Genomic DNA, 25,049 nt, shown 5'->3' with positions numbered 1-25,049 from the left:
AATATCATGCTGACTACCTTAAAGACTCCTCTCCCCAAGATCCAACCAGGGAGGTTTTAGAAGGCACAGTTGTGGTCACAGGTCCAAGCCACCTGCTCCCGTCCAGATCTAGTAATAATAGGAATAGAGATAGATCTAGATATACGGATCTCATGTCTGTCTTTTGTGTCTATTTCTCACGTGGGCCCCTAAACTTCTAATAACGGGTACCTGAGTTGTTTCCATTTTAGAAATATTTAGGAATCCAAAAAACAGTTCCTTTAAAAAATGTCTTCAGAGATCAAGGCACAGAGCTCACCTTTGGCCTCACGTCTCCTTGTGTCTTTCTGGGGACCTGAATCCTACGTTCTTTACAATCCAGCTGGGATGCCACTTCTGTGCTTCTCTCCCGTAGCCACAAAAGGTCAGGTTTTCTCTAGATTGTAAATGCCTTGGAGCAGAAACCAACAAACCACAAGCTTCTTCCTACATCATCATCCTCACTTAAAAAAAAAATTTTTTTTTTAATGTTTGTTAATTTTTGAGAGAGAGAGACAGAGCGCAAGTGGGGAGGGGCAGAGAGAGAGGGAGACAGAATCAGAAGCAGGCTCTGAGCTGTCAGTGCACAGCCCAATGCGGGGCTCAATCCCACAAACCGTGAGATCAGGACCTGAACTGAAGTCGGACGTTCAACTGACTGAGCCACCTAGGCGCCCCTCGTCATCTTCACTTTTAAACCTGTTCCTATCTCTGTCAACTGAGTCAGGAGACTCAGAGTCATGCCAGGCTCCTGACTCGAAATCATGCCCCTTCATCTCTCATATGGGAATGTACTCCATTTGCCCTGGACTGTTTCAGCTAAAGGCCCTCGCCCCTGGCGTAACTATCCAATGCCAACTTTCACTTTCAAATCACCCTTTATAGATGATCAGCTATACGGACACCTTGAACCCATATCTGACCTTGCCTTCTCCCTAAGTCTTAAACGGAGTCCCCTTGTCTGCCTCATCAAGTCTCCATACAACACCCAGTGCTCAACCCAACAGGTGCCCTCAATACCCATCACCCACCCTCCGCTCCCTCCCACCCCCCATCAACCCTCAGTTTGTTCTCAGATTTTACGTGTCTCTTATGGTTTGGCTCCCTCCCTCTTTAACCCTTTTTTTTGTTCCTTCCCCTCCCCCATGGTCTTCTGTTAATTTTTTCAGGATCCACATAAGAGTGAACAAGTCTCATTACTGTAACTGTCCGACTACTCCTCTGGATGCCATACTTTGATTCTACCCCCCACAGCTGCCAGAGAAGACTGTTGGAAACTCAAATGTACTCACGATGTTTCCTTATTTACAATCATTCTCTACCTTCCCCCCACAAACAAGCCCAAACTGACATGTCTGACCTTTGATTATATCTAGCATCCCACAAGTTTCTTCTTGTAAATTGAACTTTAGTCACACCAAAATGCAGGTGCTTACACACCTCATGCTGTCTTTCTTCTTTATCTTGGCCCGTGATGCCTCCTTTACCTGGAGACAATCCTCCTTCTGCCCTCCTTCCCCACATTACATGGCAAACTGCTCTTCCCCTAGGATTCACCTAATATCAGGCACCTTCCTTTACCACCTCTGACCTCCCCAGGTTTGGATTATGGGTTCCTTTCCCTGTGTTGCTGTAATAACTTGTTTTCATGTCTACTGAATTTATAGTACAGTGTCTTTATTGTTTATATGTTTGTTCTCTCCTTAGACTGGGAGATCCTTGAGAATAAAGAACTACCTTTTCCTGATTTGGGGGACCATGGTGAGAAATACAAGTCCACAGTGGGCAGTCCATAAATATTTTTTACAATATTTATCACAACACACTTGAAACATACAGAGAAATATACAGAAGAAATATACAGAGAAATATAATACTATTAGCACCTGTATCCCTGCCACTTGAAATCATGATGACAATTTTGCTAATCTGCTTTGTCACATTTTTGCTCATTCCTCTATCCATGCATCAATGCATCTTGTTTTTAATGTATTTCAAAGTAAATCGAAGACAGTGTTCCATCCTGCCCCAAGTCAATATACATATCATTAACTGAAGTTCATTATTGTGTGTGTGTGTTTTCCCTTTTAAGATGAACATACACTGAAACGCATAAATCTTAAGTGTACGTTTGTTGAGTTTTGACACATACATACATTTGGGTAACTTCTGCTTTCTCCACTAAATTGTGTTTACATCTTTGTCAAAAATCAGTTGACTATATTTGTGTGGCTGTATTTCTGAGCTCTCTATTCTATCGCAGTGATTTATGTGTCTCCTCTTTCACCAATACCATGCTGTCTTGACCACTCTATCTTTATGGTAACTCTTGAACTTGATCATTTCTATTTGCTGTCATTTCCTCTCACACTGAAGAACTTCTTTCAACACTGCTTCCAGTTCAGGTCTGTTGGTAAGATAGTCTCTTGATTTTACTGAAAACTGTCTTCATTTTGCATTCACTCTTGAAGGATATTTTTCCTGGATAGAGAATTCTGGGTTAACAGTTTGCCATTTAAAGCCTCTTTAAAGATTTTGTTCTAGGGGCGCCTGGGTGGCTCAGTCGGTTGAGCGTCCGGCTTCGGCTCAGGTCATGATCTCCCAGTTCGTGAGTTCAAGCCCCGCATCGGGCTCTGTGCTGATAGCTCAGAGCCTGGAGCCTGCTTCGGATTCTGTGTCCCCCCTCTCTCTCTGCCCCTCCCCCACTCATGCTCTGTCTTTCTCTGTCTCAGAAATAAACATTAAAAAAAAAATTTGTTCTAATGTATCCTAGCCTCCATGTCTTTCTAACAAGAGATCAGTAATGACTTGAATTGTCATTCCCTTTTACACAAATGTTGATTTTCTCCAGTTTCATTCAAGATTTTCTCCTAATCTTTGGTTTTTCGCAGTTTATGTTTTGCCTAGGCATGTTTTCGATGTATATATCCTGCTTAAGTTTTTCTAAGCTCCTCAAATTTGTAAATGTCTTTCAACAAAGTAAAAGAAAAAAATAGCCATTATTTCTTCCCCATTCCCACTCTCTTCTCCTGGGATTTGAGTTATGGTAAATGTTTTCATATTTTGCTGCATGTTTCTGAGGTCCTGTTCTTCCTTTTTTTATTTGACAGAGAGAGAGAGAGACAGACAGACAGACAGACAGCACATGAGCAGGGGAGGGGCACAGGGAGAGAGAGAAAACCCCAAGCAGATTCTGCGCTAATCGTGCAACTCTGGGCTTGATCTCATGAACCACAAGATCGTGACCTGAGCCAAAATCAAGAGTCAGATACTCAACCGATTGAGCCACCCAGGTGCCTCTCCTTTTCTTTCTTTAATTTTTTTTCCTATTCTTCAAATTCATTAATTTCTATTGATCTTCAAGTTCACAGACTCGCCCATCATCACCTCTTTTTACCTAAGCTGACCGGTGAATTTTTAAAATTTCAAATATTCACTTCCTCAACGGTAGAATTTCCACTTATTCTTTGCTATTCTTTTTACTTCTCTGCTAAGATTTACTTTAAAACAAATTCATGATGAACATATTTTCTTCAAGAGCTTGAGCAACATTCTAATAGCTACGTCAGAATCCTTGCCTGCTAATGCCAACATCTGGCTCATCTTGGGGTTGGCCTTTCCTTATTTTCTTTCCTCTTAAGAATGAATCAAATTTTCCTGATTCTTTGTATGTTAAATAATTTTAGATTATGGATTGCTAGATTCTGCTTTATTCCTCTAAAGAGAGTTTTGTTGTTAAGATTGTTTATGTTAGCAGGCAATTAGCATGAGAGGCCTTGAACTTCAAACTCTTTCTTGGATGACAGTTTCAATCTAATCCTTAACTAGGATGATTGGAACCTGCTCTAGACATTCTCATGTCAGGAGTCAGTCAGATGGTTGGAATGCGTGTATAGACAAACCTTTAGGCTCCTTCTCTCTGGTTCCATCACTTTCCAGAGGCTGTGTTGTCCAGAACTTTGTCGTCTGATTCCATCAACCAAGAAGAATTCAGATTTTCTATCACAGTTTTAGAGCTCCATATGTATAGGGCAAACTGAGCCTTCATTCAGTTCATGAGCCATGAAAATGGGAACTCAGCCAATGTCTTCTGCTTCATCAAAGTGTTGATTCCCCTACAGAAACTACCTACATTTGGTTGTTCTCGAGCATCTTCTGGCCATTGGTTTTGCTTTTTTGTTCTGTTTTATTTTTGTTTTGTCTAGAGTTTATACTTGTTAACTGAAGAAGGGTCAGTCAGAGAGGAGCTTACTCAGACATTATTAGAAGCAAGTCTCAATAATTCATAAATATTTATTGAGTTAAACCTTAGTCTGTCACCTCAAGGACAGAGATCTTTATCTATTTATTTAGATAAAGTGCCAGGAATCATGGATGGTATATTTTAAGTACTCCAAAAACATTTCTTGAATAAATGAACAGATGAATATACAATTAACATCTACATTTTCCATGTGCCTTAACTGACTTTCTCAGAAACTGAACACATAATTAAAAGGAGCATAACCCATAATCTCTTTTCAAAACTAACAATTGTTAGCACTGTCATATTTGCTTTTTGTATACTGTTAAAGAGTCATGAAATTAGATATAAAGTAGAAGACCCCTAAATCTATTAATTTTTTGCCCTAACTTTGAATGCCAGGACACATATATTTTCATCTAAATTACAGAGAATTCATTAATCTTTCTAATTTCCCAAAAGGAGAAAAGGGACATAATAAGTGGTTCTTCTAAAAGAGTTCAGTGGGCAAATAAGATAGAAAAAGTCTGTATTCAACAAAATAAACCTTTATGGAAAATCTCAGAGGTAGTGCATGTTCAAAACCATTAAGGATAGTGTATACTACATAGAACTTCCCAAACCTATCTGACCTTGGAACACTATTTTAGAACACTTCATGGGACTACTGTTCTCTGCAACTCACTTTAGGGAAAGCTACTATGGAACAGTCCCATATTTCCGATGCAAAAAATTAGGCATGGAAAGTCCTCCTTTGATAGACTGGATCCGCATCCTATATCTCTGGTTCCCCAAAGGGCATATTCTCTCCTTCCCCCATTGAGCCTGGATTTCATTTCTACCTTTCCATTACATCTGCCTTAAGTAAAATCAGCCATCAACTTTGGCTATTTACATGTTGATCCCAACATAAAAGAGAATAAAACAGCAGAAGCAGACTGGAGGAACGATTAAGAACGTGGAGATATAAAAGGCAATTGCTTTCAAGAGGATTCACCTGGCACACAGGGCTTTCTTTCATGATTAAATTCTTTTTGAAAGCCTGAATCAAAGGTGCAGCCTATCAGAGAGCTAGGAAATCCATAATAAAAAAAATGTCATTGATGAGAGCCGTTTTGTTATCATACTGAGTGCTTTTGACAGCATTCGCTGCCTAAGCACATGAGGGAAACTGCAATACTTGCTGAAGGTTTCCTTTTATACAAAACGCTACAATGAAGTGCCCAGTGAGCGAGAAAAAAAAGAAATAAAACACAGTTGGCAAAGTCAAAGCAAGCAGAATTAATGCCTCCGAACCACAGCCCTGGCATCTCTAGCTCCCCAGGGGGATTGGTGGGAAACTATAGCTTTTGTTCAGTCCTTTCAGAACACTATTAATTTTTTTCTGCTTGGCTGAGTCAGGACTGTATAGGGGACAGGCAAGGGGCAGGGCAAACCCATTTTTAAGTCTTCACGTCCTGAATAGGCACCAGTAATATTCAAGAAGTAACAACCATGAGTAATAAGTGTCCTTGGGGACCCAGGAATGTTTTCTCATCCAGGACCACAGAGTCCCAAACAGGGCCCCGCATGTATAAGGCATGTTCATCAGTCAGCAAGTCCCGCTGATAAATATGGCTCCTGTTGTGCAATATTTCCATTTATCACCTTTACTTAGAAGAAACTGACGTCAAAAGAAACTTAGGAAGGGGTGGAAGGAAGGGAGAGTCAAGAGGATGTGTACTTAGATCTACCCTACTTGGGCGGACAAAAAAAAAGGAGATTGATAAAAAGCCCAGTAAGTCTTTTAATGTGGGGACCCAGAAATCCACCTCATGTGATCGGGGATCACAGGTGAAAAGGAATACATACACTGGCCACAGGGTATATGGTGGCCCGAGCATTTATCTTTACTTCCCTTTTTAAAAACTGGAGATAATCATTCTCTGATTGCCATGCTAATGTTTTCCCGTTTATTTAATCAGACCATACAGAGAGGTATAATGAAGAAAGGAAAATCACCCCAAGTTCCACTTTGCAGATATTAACACTGTTAAAACCTTGATTCATGTTCATCAAGGTTTCCATGATACATAAATCACAGACTTTGAATATGCTATAAAGATGGATTCATCCTTTGCTTGCCATTTTATAACTTTATTCCACTTAACTATAAATCATGATCATCTTTCTGTATCAATACTTACATCATCATTTTGAATAAATGTAAAGTATGTCCTTAGTTGGATATATAATTATTCATTTGCCTAAGCTCACTGCTGAATAATTTCCCACTATTATAAACAATGCATAATAAATATACTTGCTTATATATCCTTGCATACTTCTTTATTTACTTAGGAAAAAAGCCTAGATGTAGAACCACTGGGTCAAAGAGCACGCGTATTTGAGTTTTATATACATTTTGCCAGACTGAGTTATGTTGGGGGAAAATAGTGTATCAATTTACACTGGCACCAACAGTATATGAGAGTCAGCACTTAGCTTCAGTACTTGGGATATGAGAAGCTTCTCACCCATATTGGGGCTGTACCCATACTACAGTCAGAACCCACTGATGGCAGTCTGAGCCTGATTCATCTTTGTACCCTCCAAAGCAAGGAAAATGGCATTGGTTCTACAGTGGATGCCCCATAAAGGCTCTGATAAGTAGGTGAAGTTCTCATCATGACCTCCAGACCCTATAGTCTCTGTCCACCCCCATCACCTCCCGGCTCCCTCCCTAGTGATTCTTCCACTTTGTCTGCTCTAGGCACACTGATATCCTTACTGTTCCTCCACACTCCTACACACTTACTATACTCTCTCCAGGGTGCTGGCACCTGCTATTCCTTCTTTCTGGAACTTTCTTCCCCTGATATCCACAGGACTCATTCTCTCAGGATGCTGCTCAAAGGCCACATTATCAGTGAATCTTCCAATTTTCAACTGCAATTCCCTCAACATCCACTGTCTTCCTTCCATCATATTAATTTTCTCCAATGTCTGTATTGCCATGTGACACTATATATGTTACTTGTTTATGGTGTTTACTTTCTGCCTCCACCCACTAGGGTGGGAGTTTTTGTACATTTTGTTTACTGCTGGATTCCCAGCACCTAGAAGAGGTGCTGAGTAATACACAGTAAATGAGGATATTGAATAATTAAACTAAAAAATGAATGAAGACATTTGCAAGCAGAAAGTTCACTGCTGGAGCCATAAATGAGGGCACAGTGAGAGAAAGGGTACACACGGCTGAACAGAATAAGGCTGCAACATAGGCTCGAGTCATGTGATCAGAATGGTCATTCCATATCTAGTCATTCCATATCTAGTTGAAGTTGGAAGTGAAAGAATCCAGGTCATCTTGAAAAGTGTGCCATTTTGGAATACAAAACTCACATGACATTTCTACAAAATGCGTATTACAAAGTAAAAATGGATTAGCAAGTAGAAATCAATATGGTGTCAATATGGACGAGGCGCTATTGGAGATACCATTTATGAAAAGAGATTGTGTTCCAGAAAAGAAGAGAAAGTGTCCCAAAGGATGTGAAACTGGGAACATGTGACTGGTGTGTTCAGGGTATGGAAGAGCGGAGAAGAGAGTGTTTTCATTTACTCGTGAACTTCAGGAAGGCAGTTTGATAACCCAGGCATTAAAGCGAGAACTGAAAAAAGAAACACAGACCTGCCCTCAAGGAATCTACAACCCAGCGGGGAAGAAATATGGGTAAGCTACCACTGTGGCACCATGTTGTGGGTGCTATTTGTGGCAGAACTGAGGGGTCCTTAACCCAGATGAGTAGGTGAGGGAGGAGGGAATTGTCAGGAATGGTAGTCTCTGGGCTGAGTTGAGAAAGATGTGTCAGATAGGAATTGGCCAGAAGGCACAAAGGACACACTCCCAAGGAGGAGAAAGTCACCTGTGCAAAAGCTCTAAGGCAAAGAAAAGGTGTGGTGCTCAAGGAACTATGAGGAGAAGAGCACAGCCTTCTCTGCTCAAGGCAGAGGCTGCAACAGTCCTGAGACATGTGGCTGGAGAGGTGAGCAAGCCCAGGGAGTAGAAGTCTCCTCTCTGGGATTCATCCCTATTGGGAGACACTGGGCTCCATGGAAGGAATTGAGAAGGGAGATCAACCCTAATCCTTAATAAACTCATCTCACAAAATTCCAGGCATATTGAACAGACTAAAAGAGAACAAGAGCCCGTTTAATACGACCTGAAGCCTGCCAGGATCAAAGGAAAAAAGCATCAAAGGTGAAACTCAGACATCAGCCTTCCACAGGCCTGCAGCAGAGGACATCATAGGCAACAGAGGGGAATGGCAGCCAAGGGCACTGGATTTGGGAGGTGGTCCTGGCTGCTGCTTCCTGAAAAACAGAAGCATTGTGGACAGAAATCAAGGTGAGACTTGGCTTACTTTCCGGTTACTTCCATTGCCTCTTGAAATTCCGCCCATTCCCCCATCACTAGTGATTCATAGGATGTTTCTGTGATAAAATTTGACTTTCATTGAATAAAGAACCGAATCTATGACAAGCTACAAAAGCCTTCCTACATTGTGTCATGTGTCATCATTTTTTCTCCACTGTGACAAACAGTTGTGGATATGAGAAGCAACTGGCCTCCAGCCTGAGCATACGTACTAGAAGAATGTTCCATTACACTAGCATTTCCGCATACCAAAATCACCTGGAATTTTTTTTTTTTTACAATACCAACGCCTGAGTCTCACCCCAGAGATTCTCATTCAATGGGTTTAGGGTGCCTGGGAATCAGTGATTACAGTGTTCCTATTAAAAGTTCTAACGAAACCAATTATAAACATGAAGTTTGACAGTGTATCCTCTAGAATCTCCTACGTTTATTTCACGGTGGGCCCAGCAATTTTTGGCAGAGTACTGATTAACATCCAACAAGACGCTAATCTTCAGCAAAATATAGTTTAAGAAGTTCTCATCTTTCTTTTTAAAGAAATAAAAATGCCTGGGACTACTCGTGTACATTTATTGTTTTCTATTTACCATCAATCACAGCATCAATCAGTGAAAGAAGCCAGGATTTTCATTAATCCTTCTCATTTAGGTTTAATTATTTTGAGACAAATGATAAGCAAACAAGCAAGTACGAGTATTTCCCTCTTCTACTGGAGACTGCCTTCTAAACAGAGTAAGAAGCCCACTTACTCTACTACAGAGTAAGAGCCCATGACTCTGTCCTCTTCTCAGCCAGCTGAACTTCAACTAAACCCTGCCCCAGGATAGCGAACACTATTCCCTCAAAGCACATGTCTTCATCATTTACAACTCTCCCTCACTTTTCTCCTGACCGGTGGGCACAGCTTTGTGATCCACAAAATATCTAGCCCATGTAAGTATAAATATTAAATAAACTCCTGGGAGGCAGGCGGCACATGGCAGTGACAATGGCATGCTCTCTTGAAACAGCCAGGCCAGACCTGTTTAAATCACGTCTCCACTACTTATTAGTTTTGTGTCCTAGGGCAAGCTTATCTCTCTAATCCCAAGTTTGACCAATAAAGTGAAGAAGCCTGACACATCTAATTTCCGGGACTCAGAGATTAAGGGTTAAAAAGTGAACTGCCTGACTTAAGTATGGTGCCCGATAAATATTTGTGGATTGATTGAAAGGATTTCTAAGGTAATGACATAGCTATTTTTTTTTAATCAGAAATTGCTTTAAAATTTTTTCAGGGTATAATGTGAGACAAGGTTTAAAATGAAGGTATTTCCTCTGTTCACAGGTCATTTTCGAAAGAGTGTGCATTCTGGGAATTGAAATATCCCTAGCCCTCTGCTATAGTTAAGGTCAGGGCCATACTCATAAATCCTCGACTTTCTGTTCCTGAGCAGATATTAGCAATGAGCTCCTTTATATTTCTGTCCACACGAACATATTAATGTCAAAGGACAAGTATAAATGAAGAGGCTTGGGCAGCCAAACTTGAAGTTATTCATGAAAACACACATTTTTTGGCTGCTTTTGGAGCACATTTTCAAGCAAGAATATTGAAAGACCAAAGAAATCCAGGGGTTGGGTTATCTACACATACCTGCTCCAATTCAGAACTAATACTCAAAACTGTCCAATCACAGACGCACTTCCTTGGGTAGATGGCAATGTCGTTTTATTTATGTTCTTAGAGACCAAATGTAAAGTAACCTGAGATATAAATCCTATGGATAAGGAGTTCTATCTCACACAGTAATTTACTATTTATTAAATATTTAATACTACTTATTTGCTCCTTATTGAAGGTTTCTTCAACAGTGACCACCCATATCTTTCAAAATGGATTCCCACTCTAGACCACTCTGGAAAGGAGTTGATAAGAAATGATTGTCTTCTTCTCGTGTTCAAACCTCCCAAACATTGGAGAATACTTCAATGGCTTCCCTTTGGGTTAGAGGTTAAAGCTGAAAATTTTTTTTTGTAATTCTTTTTTGTGTAACCTCTTTATTGAGCTATAATTAATACATATGATGCTGTAGATATTTAATGTATACAACTTAATGACTTTGGAGATAAGTACATGCCATGAAACCATAATAATTATCAATGCCATATCCACTTATACATCACCTCCAAAAGTCTCCACCTGTCCCCCACTTTGTGTTTCTGTTTTGGGGGTCTTTTTTTCTCTTACAGTAAGACCATTTAACGTAAGATCTAACCTCTTAGCAAATTTTGTAAGTATGCAGTACAGAATTGTTCAACATAAGCCTATGTTGTATAGCAGATCTCCAGAAATTATTTATTTTGCAAAACAGAAATTTTATATGCTTTGACCAGTATTTCCCCCCCAATGCCTCACCGATCCTTAGCAACCATCATTCTACTCTCTGCTTCTACGTGTTTGACTATTGTACATTCCACGTATAAGTGAAATCGTGCCATATTTGTCTTTCTGTGTCTGGCTTCTTTCACTTAGCATAACATCCTCCGGGTCCAACCATGTTGTTGCAAAGAGGAGGATTTCTTTTTTCAAGGCTGAATAAGAGTCCACTCTGTGTCTATACTACGTTTTCTTTATCCATTTATCTGGGCGCTTGTGTGGCTTCCCTGTGTTGGCTATGGTCACTAATGCCACAATCAACATGGGAGTGAAGGTATCTCTTTGATATTCAGATTTCAATTCCTTTGGATATATACCAGGAAGTGGGATTGCTGAAAATCCTTCATGGGACGCCTTAGAGGGCCACCTTGCCTATGGTCCCCCTGAGGCTCTGTGTTTTAGTCATATGACATAAGAATGTAACGGTTTCTCACATTCTGCTGCTCACCTTAGGCCCTGACAAAGGCCAGGAATATTCTACCTACCACTCCCTACATCTAGCCAGAACTTCCTCAGCCTCCCTTGATCTTCTCTGTCCCACATCCAGCTGGGTTTTGTCCCCTGTTATTCCCGTAATACCCTGTATGACACTCATGATCACGTACTCCAAATCTACTCTCCTTTATAAACTGTACACTTGCCGGAGGGCTGGGACTTTCCTGTCTTGTTCAACACTCTCACCAGCACTAAGACACTATATTTTTAACAATTAAATGGACATGGTGAATGAAGAATAAGTTAGGGGAAAAGCTGAGCTTTTAACCTGCTTTCAGTGTTTTGTTTTGTTTTTTCTGGTCTTGCTACTTACCTCACAGAAGGTATAAGAAAGAATGTGCTGTCTGTCACATTTTTTACATGAGCTGTGTCTTAATGTATGAGTAATTTCACAGACATCAATCAGAGCCTTTTACTCCCAGTGGCTACTTCAAGAAAGGCTTTGTTAATATTCTACCTCTTCAATTCAATTGTAATTAGCAATAAAAAGTATGTAATACATACTTATTAACCATGGTCCAGAGACTGAAAATAATTTATTAAATAAACATAGTTAAGTGACTCGCTGTACACAGTTTTTCATTACAGCATCTGATTTTATAAATCAGCTACAAGTTTTGCTAATTTCCTCCTGCAAATCTGACTTATGCATTTTTAAATTTTAAATGAGCCAAATGTACTAAATAAGATAAACTTCAGTCCATCTCTGCTCATCCTTTACTTCCGTGTAATGGTAAGAACCTGGCCCCAAGGGTGGACCTGTGCTGGCAGGTCATCTTTAGTTACAGCCGTAAAAACCCACATTTTAAAACTGTCATAACAGAATGGCCTAGTTTCCCGTGAAAGGAGAGTCAACTAGTGCCATTAAACTTGAGTTTTGCGAACACCCCTGTTTTTTTTTTCTCAGTAGACATATAAAATGGAAAGAAAGAAGTCCAATTTGGCTTATACTAAATCAAAAGTATCAAGTCTCACCTTGATGGTGCCAACCAACATTTAGCTAGTTTATTCAAAGAGAAAGCTACACGCATATAATGGAGACAAATTCTATCCCATTAAACTAAACCGAAACCACTTGCCCATAACCGTTTGTTATAACCTCCTTTAAGCACTGATCCTAGCATTCTCACTCTCCATGTCAGTTATGGGGTTCACCCTTTTATTAATTTCTTTTTTTCTTTTCTTTCTTCTTTCTTGTTGTTGTTTTTGTTTAAAAACTTAATTACGCATGCTTTCTGTTGCCTATTTGTCTCATCGGAGAGAACTTTAATCATGTTAGACCCCAGGTTGACAGTGAAGGATAGAATGGAGTTTCACAGACTCTGCCGCACAGAAATAGCTTTAAATCTGCTAACGATGTTACATATGCAGTGTGGCGTGATGGAGAGTGCCTGGCTCATGGTCACAGGAGGACTGTGGCTTCAATCTCAGGTTTGTGATTAAGTGACTCTGGTCTGTGACCCCAAATGAATAATTTTAACCTGCAGGTCTCTTTCTCCTTTTCAGAGGGTTCCTGTGAGGGCTAAAGGAGATAACACATATCACACGATTAATGTGATCCCCAGCAAATGGTAAACATTCAAGGTATTTTAATTATAACTTATTATCTATAAAGTAATTAAGTTATCTGCTGTGATATTTAAGACCGCTAGTTTTCAAATACGTAAATCTATAAGTACTATTTATAAACATATAATCAAAGCTATTGATATACTCAATATATATTTTAAGTGGTGGCCATAGTCATTAACAGTGAATGAGTATGAATTTTCAATTTTTATATTAAAAATTTGACAGCTAAGGGATGCCTGGGTGGCTCGGTCGGTTAAGCATCCAACTCTTGACTTCAGCTCAGGTCATGATCTCGCAGTTTGTGGGTTCGAGCCCCGTATGGGCTCTGCACTGTCAGCTCTCTCTGCCTCTCTGTCTCTCTCAAAAATCAATAAATAAACATTTTAAAAAATAAATAACAATTTGACACCTAATGTGTGATATTTTGTTATCTAGTAAGTATTTATAACTGGTTTTTATCTTAAAGTTGATAACTTAATCCTGGATATTTTAAGGACCATCAGAATCCTGATTTCAATTTAACAATCTGGGTGAACTTACAGAAGGAATGTAGTCTTGTAGTTCAATTCTATATCCATTTATTTGAGACTCAGAATTTTAAAAATTTATCTAACAAACATTCATTGAGCTATAAGCACTATTCTAGATGGAAGTAAACAATGTTAATTGTCTTTGTCATATTTTTGATAATTAGATTGTCAGAGGTGCCCACAAAACCCTATGTGTGGAAATGGAAATTTGCAATGAAAACATCACAAAATGTAATACTTTCGTAATGCTAGGAATGAAGCAAAGATGAAAAATACAATTGATGCAAGACTGTTTTTCTCTTAAAGGTTGCTTGACAAAAAACAGGTTTAATAGAGAGGGTAAATAATATTAGACAGAGAATATCTAGAACACATGATCTTAAGGGTTGATGGTACTTTTTCATGTCTTATTTCATCTCAAAACTTAAGATTTACTTTTTCCTTGATGAGTGGATGCCATCAAAACATGCTTATGGTCATCAAATAGAAGTGTCATTTATTAGTTCATCAGTGGAATAAGGATAAGGCGGTAACAGAGTAAAAGATGAGAGAAATTTCTGAGAAGAAACTATGAAGAAAGAGGTTGCAGGTAAGTTAGTGTGTGCGTGTGTGTGCACGCGTGTGTGTTAGGAATTACCCAATTGGGAAACAACTGAGCTGTAAAAGTGACCACCAAGAGGATAAACAAAACCACACGTGTACAAGCTCTCTGCAGAATAAAGAGAAGACGGCAAAGATCAGATATTTCATCCATAAGCTCTCACCCCCATCCACTAAGTAGACTTATTGACTCAGGACAAGCTGGTTGCTCCTTGGAAAAAAACAAAACCGTTTTCATAGAGGTGACTGAGCGACCGTTTCATATGCTTTCTTCCTCTTCATTTCAGCCCAGACAGAATTTGGGATTGGCTGATGCATTATGTTTTCAGAAAAAAGAAAGATCCTCCAATTCAAAAAGAAATCTCCTCTGGCCCATCTCTTTCTTAGGACTTGAATCTTAATGCAAAACATTGGCAAATTATCTCTTTTGCCGTGGCCGGCCCTTTAGCTAAGGTTTTTCTCAGAGTTTGCATTTTTTAAATTACAGCTTATTTTTAAGCTGAATTTGACATAAAGACCAACTGCTCCATGAACTGTGGAAAAATCTCCTACTCTGTGACATGAGGTATCATTTATCTTAAGCAATGGGGTGTAACACTATTGTTTCAGACACCGATTAGTTCTCATTCTGAACCCATTTAAGCTAGTTCAGCTTGAGAGCTGTTCATTACTCCGCCGAAAGAAAGAAAGGAAGGAAGGCAGGGTACAAGGGAGGGAGGAGGGCAGAAAGGAATGGCTGAACTCCACTTCGGGCAATCCTACTGAAAACTGGAGTGTTCCTGTGTATACACAGGTCAGACATCTATTGCCATGACATACCCATTTTTTCCTTTCCCCAGAGTTAACAGAACAATCACGCTTTAGTCCAAATTCTCAACAAGACCACAGGAAAACCAAGCATTTCTGAGGAGACTCTGCATAGGCTGTCTACTCAGAAGTCAGTAACTTCAGAGAACGTGTCTCTTCCTGCATTTTCTCAGTGTGTGGCTAGAGTCAAGAATCTCGAAGGTGCTTGCGAGTGGCTAACAAGTTCTGTAATCAAGACTTCTTAAGAAAGCATATCACTAAAAAAACAGGGAAGTTCATTCCAGCAGGAAACTTGCTACTTGGTGAGCTACAAGCTCATGACTCCTTAGGGAAAATTTAAAAAGCAGCCACTTGATCTCATGCATCCACAACTGGAAATAAGGGCATATAAAGGTTCACATAGCATAGCAACTAAATCTCTCTCAAGAGAAAAGTCTTTGAAGTTGGAGCTGTTGGTATATCTCTCTGTTAATTATGCTGGTATGTTAAGCAGATGTTGGGCTAAGAAAAGAAAAATCATTATTATTTCTGGCGTGGACACCACTGAGTACCAACTACAAACTTACAGAATTAACTTCTATGTGGACATGAATCCCATTACATCAGAGTCCACAAACCAAGGCTCTTATAAAAACTGGTAAATCATTCCAAACACTAAAAAAAAGATGATGGGTTTGATTTCCTTTGATCTAAAGCTATACTAATTTATGTACAAGACAGAGTACACAATGTAGTAGTCTCCTAAACACATGACTCAAAATGTCAGAATACAGAGGAATTAATGCAAAGCATATCCAAAAGAAAATAAAACACTAGGAAAGGCCACTTCGTCTTTTTACTGAATCTTATTGGCATTTAGAACCACCCCTATAATGACCACTTGTTGGGTTTACCCAGAATCCCTTCCTCTTCTTTTGCTAAGAGTACCCTACTTTTCCTTATTGTAGGATAATAACACATCAAGACATACACATCAAGGAACATCAATAATAACATATTCAAGGATAACCCGATATCACACTGTGTCTTGAGGCTTTAAGATTTAGCACAATGACAACTGTAACACAAGTTAGCAAACAGCGAGTTCCATGTCCTAATGACCACAATGACATCCTCTAGAGATAGTTTTGTTTTGCTTTCTCGTAGCTACAGATGACATCCCTGGCCCTACATAGCCTTCTCCCCAAAAAGAAGCTTAATGTCTTTTGTAACTCGGACTTGAGAAATATCACGGAGACAAGGATTTCCAAGCATGAGAGTGCTTAGGTTAGGTCAACAGATAGGTCAACAGTGCCTCTCTCCTACAGGAAGAACACAGCCCATGTAAGAACTGCAGGAAATGTAATGCCTGTTTTTTTTTCCTTTGGTTATTATAGGAAACAAATATTTCAATCACTTTAGTTACTGACTTTCTCAGTGCCATGAGCAGAATATGACAGAAGCCCAGACATAAACTAAAGTATTATGAAAAAACTTCCAAAATGGCACACAGCCCAGTGAGGGCATGTTTCTATCCTGAAGTCTGCTCCGTGATTTTCATATGTAGCCTTCGAGTGCCCTTAACTTTTAGCTGCAGTCTAAATTTGGTGGTTGTAGCTGTTGTTTTTATAACTTGGGACTATACACGTGATCTTGAATCCAACACAACAAACTTCAGTATTCTGACCCTCTGAATTAAAGAAATTCCATAAAGTAATCATGCAAATTCCATTGTAACCAACCCAGCCCTCTTTTTTTCAATTTTTTTAAGTTTATTTATTGATTTTGAGAGAGAGCGAGCAAGTGGGGAGGGGCAGAGAGGGAGAGAGAATCCCAAGCAAGCCCCATGTGGAGCCAAAGTGGGTCTTGAACTCAAGAACTGCAAGATCATGACCTGAGCCAAAACCTAGAGTCAGATGCTCAGCTGACTGAGCCACCCACGCGCCCCACCAAGCCAGCCTTCTTAAACAAAGCTTCCCTTTTCCCATCCAGTTCTGAAAGATTCAAAAGGAATCTTGCTCTGTGCATTACCTAATAATTACTTCACTCAGAACCCAGTAGAGCTCTCTATCCAGTTGCACGGGTCCGAGAAAGTTGGAAAAGCAGAGGCAAGAACTGAACTATAGCTTCCAGGCTGTAAGAAAGTTGGGGAATCCTGTGGCGACTAAGCCATAGCAATGTATATCATCCATTTTTCCCTCTCTTCTTAAGCCATGATTCCAATGACATATACATCCCAGAAAATGGAGAAGACAAGTATTATAAAGTGGCTGAAACAGTCCCCTGTCCTACAGAAGCTTCAAGGAGAAATTGCCACTGAAATTTTATTACAACGTTTCTTGTAGCAATTTATACGGAGGCTATAAAAATGTATCATTCGCTTCGACCAAAAACTCCACTCCTGGGAATGTTTCCTCAGGAAATAACTCAACAGAAGGAAAAACCAACTGCACAATAATGTTATTTGCAGCTCAATCTAAAATTGCAAAGTACCAGAATCAATCTAAATGTATAGCAGTAAGGAATTTTTAAATAAATTATTGTGCATAATTTAATGGAATATTACACAGCCATAAAATGATAATTATACTGTCTTGATAGAACATTCAGGGGAAATGTATAAAATGTTACATTCTTTACTATAATTACAAGTATTAAAACTAAGAAGGTACATATATAAACATCAGGATAGAATAAAAAAAATAAAAGTAATCATATTGAAAGTATGAGCTCATTGGTGATATTTCTTTGGCCACACTTAATTTATGGCATGTTATAAATCCACAGCAGCAATGACAACACTCTGCCTTCTCCTTCGGGGGAGAAAAATCAACCTTAGTTACCCATTTGTTTCTTAAAAAGGCTCTCACTGAGCAGCTGCGATGAGTCAGTGTTCATTCAGAATTAGAGATATATTCACCTAAAGTCAAATATGCTCGGGCCAAGATTTCTTCAGCTTCACCCCATGTGATTAGAAAATATTTACAGGACTTTGTCACCCCATATATCTGTAACTACCACAGTTCATCTAAAACTGGATGCCTGTTTCCCCTCATACTCAATGTCTCTGAAACTGAGATGCATTTTCTAACTGATGTCATCATCAACGAGATATAGTCCCTGTCACTGTCACCTGTTATGATGAAGTTGTAACTATCTGCATGTGTGCAAATTGGTCATGGATCTTCATATGCTCGTCATGTTAGCTAAGCTATTTGCATTGCTGGTAGCACAAATCATCATTTGTGCTTGTTTTTCACAGGCATTTAAAATTTGGACACGGGGCGCCTGGGTGGCTCAGTCGGTTAAGCGTCCGACTTCGGCTCAGGCCATGATTCCACAGCTCGCGAGCCCTGCATCAGGCTCTGTGCTGACAGCTCGGAGCCTGGAGCCTGCTTCAGATTCTGTGTCTCTGTGTCTCCCTCTCTCTTTGCCTCTCCCCTGCTTGTTCTCTCTCTCTCTCTCTCTCTTTCTCTCTGTCTCTCTCAAAAATAAGTAAAATTTGTGTGATTATTCGGCATTAAGTAAAAAGTGTACATGCTGGAAGGCACAGATACCGAGTAGCGGTATAAATCTAATAGCAGGGGAGCAAATATCTTTGTTAGAGAAACGACTGCATTTCGTCTTCTTCCTGCACCAACAACCAGATTATTTTACCTGCATTTTCTCCTTTCTCTGGCTGATAGAAGGCCTTCCATAATTTGCTATCCTTGTGACCCAAGTCCTGGAGAACCCATGTGCTAAAGCAAAAGGCCAACCCACTTAATATTCTCCAGCCTGGACATCAGCCCTCTAGATGGGAACTTGTCCGGGCAATTCTATGGGAAACAACAATTTCTGGGAAAACTGTTTTAGAAGCAACACATTTTTCTCATTGGTGATTTCATAAAATTGGGTAATAATGCTCTAATCTCCTAACAGAGAGTATCTCCTAATCGGTCACTGCAACAATCACTTAGAGGACCTGACTGTGTTTGCTAATGGACAATCTGGCCTGCTTCAAGCAGGAAGGTGGTTTCATAGCACTAACTGGAACCTCAGGAGAGCAAGGTTTGAATACATACCATTGCATCCCCAAAAGTGTTCTCCTAACATTATTCCTTGGACCTGGAATTTCATTCATTTCTCTCCTTATTCTTTTTTATATTCTTTTCAAATTTTTATTTGAATTCTAGTTAGTTAACATCCACTGAAATACTGGTTTCAGTATTCATCACTGAATAGTGATGAAATAGTGATTCATCACTGACAGTATAACACCCCATGCTTATCACAACAAGTACCCTCCTTAGTACCCATCGCCCACCGAGTCCTCCCCCCTCAACCCTCCTCCATCAACCCTCAGTTTGTACTCTATTGGTAAGAATCTCTCATGGTGTGTTTCCCTCCCTCTTTCCCCCACCTCCCATATATTCATCTGTTTTGTTTCTTAAATTCCACATATGAGTGAGATCATTTGGCATTTTTCTTTCTCTGGTTGTCTTATTTCGCTTAGCATAAGACACTGTAGCTCCACCCACGTTGTTGCAAATGGCAAGTTTTCATTCTTTTTGACGGCTCAGTAATATTCCACTGTATATATCTATACACCATATATCTCTCCATTCATCAGTTGATGGACATCTGGGATCTCTCTATCATTTGGCTATTGTTGATAATGTTGCAATGAACATCAGAGTGCATGTACCCCTTCGATCTATATTTTTCCCCTCCATATTCTTAATTCTGGCTAGAAACCTTTGTCAAAATCTTCACCAGAGCATAGAGCACAGGTATTATTTAGTACCTTTTTCCTTCTTTCTTCACCTCTCTTCCCATTCCTTTCTTTCCACGGCAGAAACGGAGGTTCAGAAGCCTTGTGTCCCAGCACCAGCCAGGCCAAACCAGGAGAGACTCTTCATGCAAAAAAAAAAAAAAAAAAAAAAAGACGTTAAGGAAAATTGGGGGTGGGGAAAGTGAATTGGAATTATGACTGATGGTACCCAAGCAAGCATATACTGCACCTCATACTGTGGCTGTTTGAGGATGATGAGGCTCAGATACACACTGGAAGGAAACTCTGGCTTCATTCCTCTATAATAGTTTGTCTTAAATCATGACTTTTAAGGAAATCCAAATGAGAAGCTTAGCAGGTACCAGGACGCAGGGACACATGCATGTTATATGCAGTAATGCTAGAGCACTGATTACCTCTGCCTTTGCCTGGAACGTGGCCCACACTATACATCTTGATAATCAGAGCCTTGGTCAACTTCTCTCTCCCTCCCTTTTCTCTTCCCACTACACAAGCACCCTAGCTTTTCTCCAAAGAGCTTATGCGGATGTTTAGAGCATGATTGTGTTTGCATTTTGGGGAGGTATTTCTGGCGGCAGTGAGGAAAATACACTAGAATAAAAATAGTTAAGGCAGAGGTTGCAGTTAGGAAGATAAGAGATGGTTTTCATGCAAATGAAAACCAGGGCTGCAATGGATCAATGGGAGTGGAAGGAGCTGGGTTCGGTGGTAAGAAGGGGTCGCAGAATAGACTGCCTCCAGTTAAAAGCTCCGTGGTGACTGGTCAGCAGCACGGCTGTCTAATGGCCTTCATTCCTAACCTTGACACTGTTGGGAGTGGATGCCCTCTCTCGTTTATCACACTTCCGTGTTACCCCTCCCCCCGCTGCCTTTCGTTCTCAGAAATGTTGGTTGACTCTCACTCAACTCAGCTCTCTCCTCCCAGTAAATCACCTTCATACCTGGCTTCATGCCTTTATGGGCCATCGTGAGCACAGCAGGGACAAATGTCTAAGATTTCTGTGCGGGTCTATAATCCACAGCAGAGATGAATCAAAAAGATCATCATTTTGAGTACTGAGTTGCTTGAATTAATTTAAACCTTGTTCCGAATAATATCTACCAAGAAATCTACATAAATGTTTGTCATCGCAGACTCATGAATAATTGTGATTTGATTAGGAACAGGTTTCTAATGAAAACTGTATTGTCATTGAACATGATAGGCTTATTCTATGTGCTTAGGCTTATTCTTAGTTGGTTCAAGCAGGATTGCCAGACTCAACTCCTCACCTGGTGGTGGCTGATGGAGAGTGGAAATACAGCAGTGAATTTTTCCACACGGTCCAGAGACCCTATGGATTAAAAAGAAAAAAAAAAAAAGGTTCTTGATCAAATAAATTTAGGAAATGCTGCATACCCTAATCCCTTCTTGAAGCAACTCTGATGTTATATTAACATCTCAAAGGCTCTGGGAAGTCCTACATTAAACAACTACTGAACAGAGCATTCCCTAAACACTGCAGCCGGTAAAGCCCATATAAACTTGGAAAACCTATTTAACCTAACTGTGCTTCACTGCCTCTCTATGGTGGGAGTATCGGACCTTGCTTCCTACAGAAAATGCTAGAAAGAGCTGACAAGCACAATTAAGAGTCACTTCACAAACGGGAACTCACTGGCCCTTAAAACCATGCAAGGGCCAAGTTTGTGCCACATTTAGACAATTGTTCCATTATCCCATGGCCTTCCTTTCCCAAAATAAGCCACAGTCATCTCTCACATTGAAAGGATGAAATCACACCATGGCCATTGCACAGTGAACTTACGAGAGAAAAAGGAAAGAGAGAGACAGATCTGCCCCCAGAATGAAGTGCCCTGTGAGGTTAATGGGGGTTGCACCTTACAGGCCCCTTAGAGAAGACCTGGCCATGTACGATATGATCACATAGTCTTGTCAAATTTGCAAATAAGAAATATTTAAACTGCAATCATTTAGATACTATTTCTTCCCACCCTGATTCGCCATCTGTTACATCTTTTCCCGTGCCGGGTAATGTTGGTGTAATCGTGAATCATTTTGGTTTTTTGGCTAAGAAGTTGAGTTGGGGACACACCGAGTTTGGGTTTCATAGGATATGTTTATGCAGCTTCCAGTCATTTCTGTTAAGTTGTGACCAGCCATCCCAGTGAAGGAATGGCTTCCAAAACTCTTCCTCCAGCCCACTGTGCCAATCTACCTGGCGTCATGATCTAAAGCACGGTGAGAAGGAAACATGTCCTACGACTGACGCAGCAACAGAATGGTGTTGTTTGTGAATGGAAAGCAGCGCGTGAACTGTAGGGAGTCAGACACTAATTTGTATGATATTTCACACGGAAGATTCCACTGTCATTAATGCACAATCAGAATTGAAGTTTTCTCCTGTCAAAAATGTACTTGATTGTGCCACATACATAAATGTACATGGACCATACATCTTCCTTTTTTGATGAGAATCCTTTTTTTTTAATTTAATTTACCAGAATTTCCGTGTTCGTAGGGCACAAGCCTACAACTGTTCCATTGTTGTATACATCCCAAGATGTTAGATGATGTCTTAGAATATCCCTCACAGGGGCACCTGGGTGGCTCAGTCAGTTGAGCGTCCGACTTCGGCTGAGGTCATGATCTCGCTGCTCGCGGGTTCGAGCCATGTTGGGCTCCATGCTGACAGCTCAGAGCCTGGAGCCTTCTTCGGACTCTGTGTCTCCCTCTCTCTCTTCCCCTCCCCCTGCTCGCACTCTGTCTGTCTGTCTCTCTCTCTCTCTCCGTCTCACTCTGTCTTTCAAAAATAAACATTAAAAAAATTTTTTTTAAGTTCAAAAAAAAGAATATCCCTCACATACTGTCTGGATAAAGTCTAGCAGCTCTAGATGAAACAGTGCACAATATTGTCACTGACCTAGTGACACAGATAAAGAAATAAGTGAAATATTTATTAGTAAGTGACTGCATGAGACGTAAGATTCATTTCATTAGAACACTTTCAGCTCCATACAATATAGCACCAACTTAAAATGACTTGAACTACTCTTGTTCATTCTCTAATTTCAGATTTATTTTATATTATTTCAGAATTAGAGATAATACCAAAATTCAAATATGATCAAAAGAAGCCAAAATGTAAATTGAAAGACAATACTGGCGAAGTTTCAATATTACCAAAATTCTTATTATATCATGACGGAAACTAAAACGTGTGGATCAGTATCATGACCATAAGGACAAGAATCATATTCAAACAGTCCCAAATCAGAAGTAAAAAATCAAGAGGCAAATGAATGTGGCAGGAAACATAATTTGCAGTATTTAAAAAATGTTGTCAGATTAAAAAGATGCTCAACATCACTCATCATTGGGGAAATACAAATCAAAACCACATTGAGATACCACCTCACACCTGTCAGAATGGCTAAAATTAACAACTCAGAAAACCACAGATGCTGGTGAGGATATGGAGATACGGGAACCCTCTTGCACTGTTGGTGGGAAGGCACACTGGTACAGCCACTTTGGAAAACAGTGTGGAGGCTCCTCAAAAAATTAAAAATAGAACTACCCTATGACCCAGAAATAGCACCACTGGGAATTTATCCAAAGGATACAGGAGTGCTGATTCATAGGGGCACATGCACCCCAATGTTTATAGCAGTGCTTTCAACAATAGCCAAATTATCGAAAGAGCTCAAATGTCCATCAACAGATGAATGGATAAAGAACATGTGGTTTATATATACAATGAAATACTACTTGGCAATGAGAAAGAATGAAATCCTGCTGTTTGCAACAACATGGATGGAACTGGAAGGTATAATGATAAGTGAAATAAGTCAATCAGAGAAAGACAGACATCATATGTTTTCACTCATAGGTGGAACTTGAGAAATTTAACAGAAGACCATGGGGGAAGGAAAGGGGAAAAAGTCATTTCAAACAGAGAGGGAAGCAAACCCACAAGAGACTCTTAAACACAGAGAACAAACTGAGGGTTGATTGGGGGGAGGGGAGGAGATGGGAAAATAGATGATGGGCATTGCGGAGGGTACTTGTTGGGTTGAGCACTGGGTGGTGTATATAAGCAATGAATCACGGGAATCTACCCCTGAAACCAAGAGCACGCTGTATACACTGTATGTTGGCTAAATTACAATAAATTATATTTTAAAAAATAATAAATAAATAAATAAATAAAGTCCCGATTAGACTGCCTAAGAAAACTTCAAATGTCTAACATTGTAAAGTTTACATACAAAGCCCAGTTTAAAGAGGTTTTTCCTAATTTTGCAAAAATCCTAAACACTTGCATAGCATTACCAACAGAAGGTTGCTAAACCAAAATAAATGTTTCTAAACTATCAGTGACACAAATCAATTTTGAGCCAATCATTCTAAGGGAAAAAAACTATTATCTCTCTACTTTCTTTATAGAAAATGATATTTAAAAATTTATTGTCATTTGAAGAGGCAAAGAGAAGGCAACCAAAAGAATGTTGCAATTATAAAAGTGCATTGGGAAGTGAATTAATAAAATTGTGTTCTTCTTCAAGATTTTGTGACAATTTGGATATCTGTATACTTTAAAAAAATGAATAACTTGTGATTTGTCATCCTAAATAAATATTTATTTTCATACCTAATTTAAAGTTACATTTGTAACTTCGTATTCTTTTTCTTATAGAAATCTCCCCAAGTCATCAAAGCCTCAGAGCCCACACAACCTGGACCCACTCTTGATCCATCCTTTCTTAGACTTTGGTGAGGGAATTCATTCAAACAGATTGACCAGTTGGTTATTTGATAGCATTTTATATATTGACCCAACTACCAGTGAATTTAATGAAAGTGGATCCCAGACCTCTAAAGGTAAGCTTCTCTGAGCTCAAATCACATCCTGATAGTGAAACAATTCTCTAAAATGAAGAAAGCTGGTAGGAGTGAATCTTGCCTTCTATTCTGGAAGTTTCAAGTTCTGTCCATTGGAAATGAATGGCCTAGAATTGAGATTTTTGAAGATACGCATAAATAGTTAAGGGCATCTAAACGTAATCCCTTGGTTTTAGAAAGCCAATTTCATGAAGAAATGCTTCATGAAAGAAATTTCATGAGTAAATGCTAGGAAGCATTTACTCATGACAGTGTTCATAAG

This window comes from Panthera leo, chromosome A2 (genome assembly GCF_018350215.1).
Source record: "Panthera leo isolate Ple1 chromosome A2, P.leo_Ple1_pat1.1, whole genome shotgun sequence".
NCBI classification, from domain to species: domain Eukaryota; kingdom Metazoa; phylum Chordata; class Mammalia; order Carnivora; family Felidae; genus Panthera; species Panthera leo.
The sequence above is the reverse complement of the archived record's forward strand: the minus strand, read 5'-3'. Positions refer to the sequence as shown.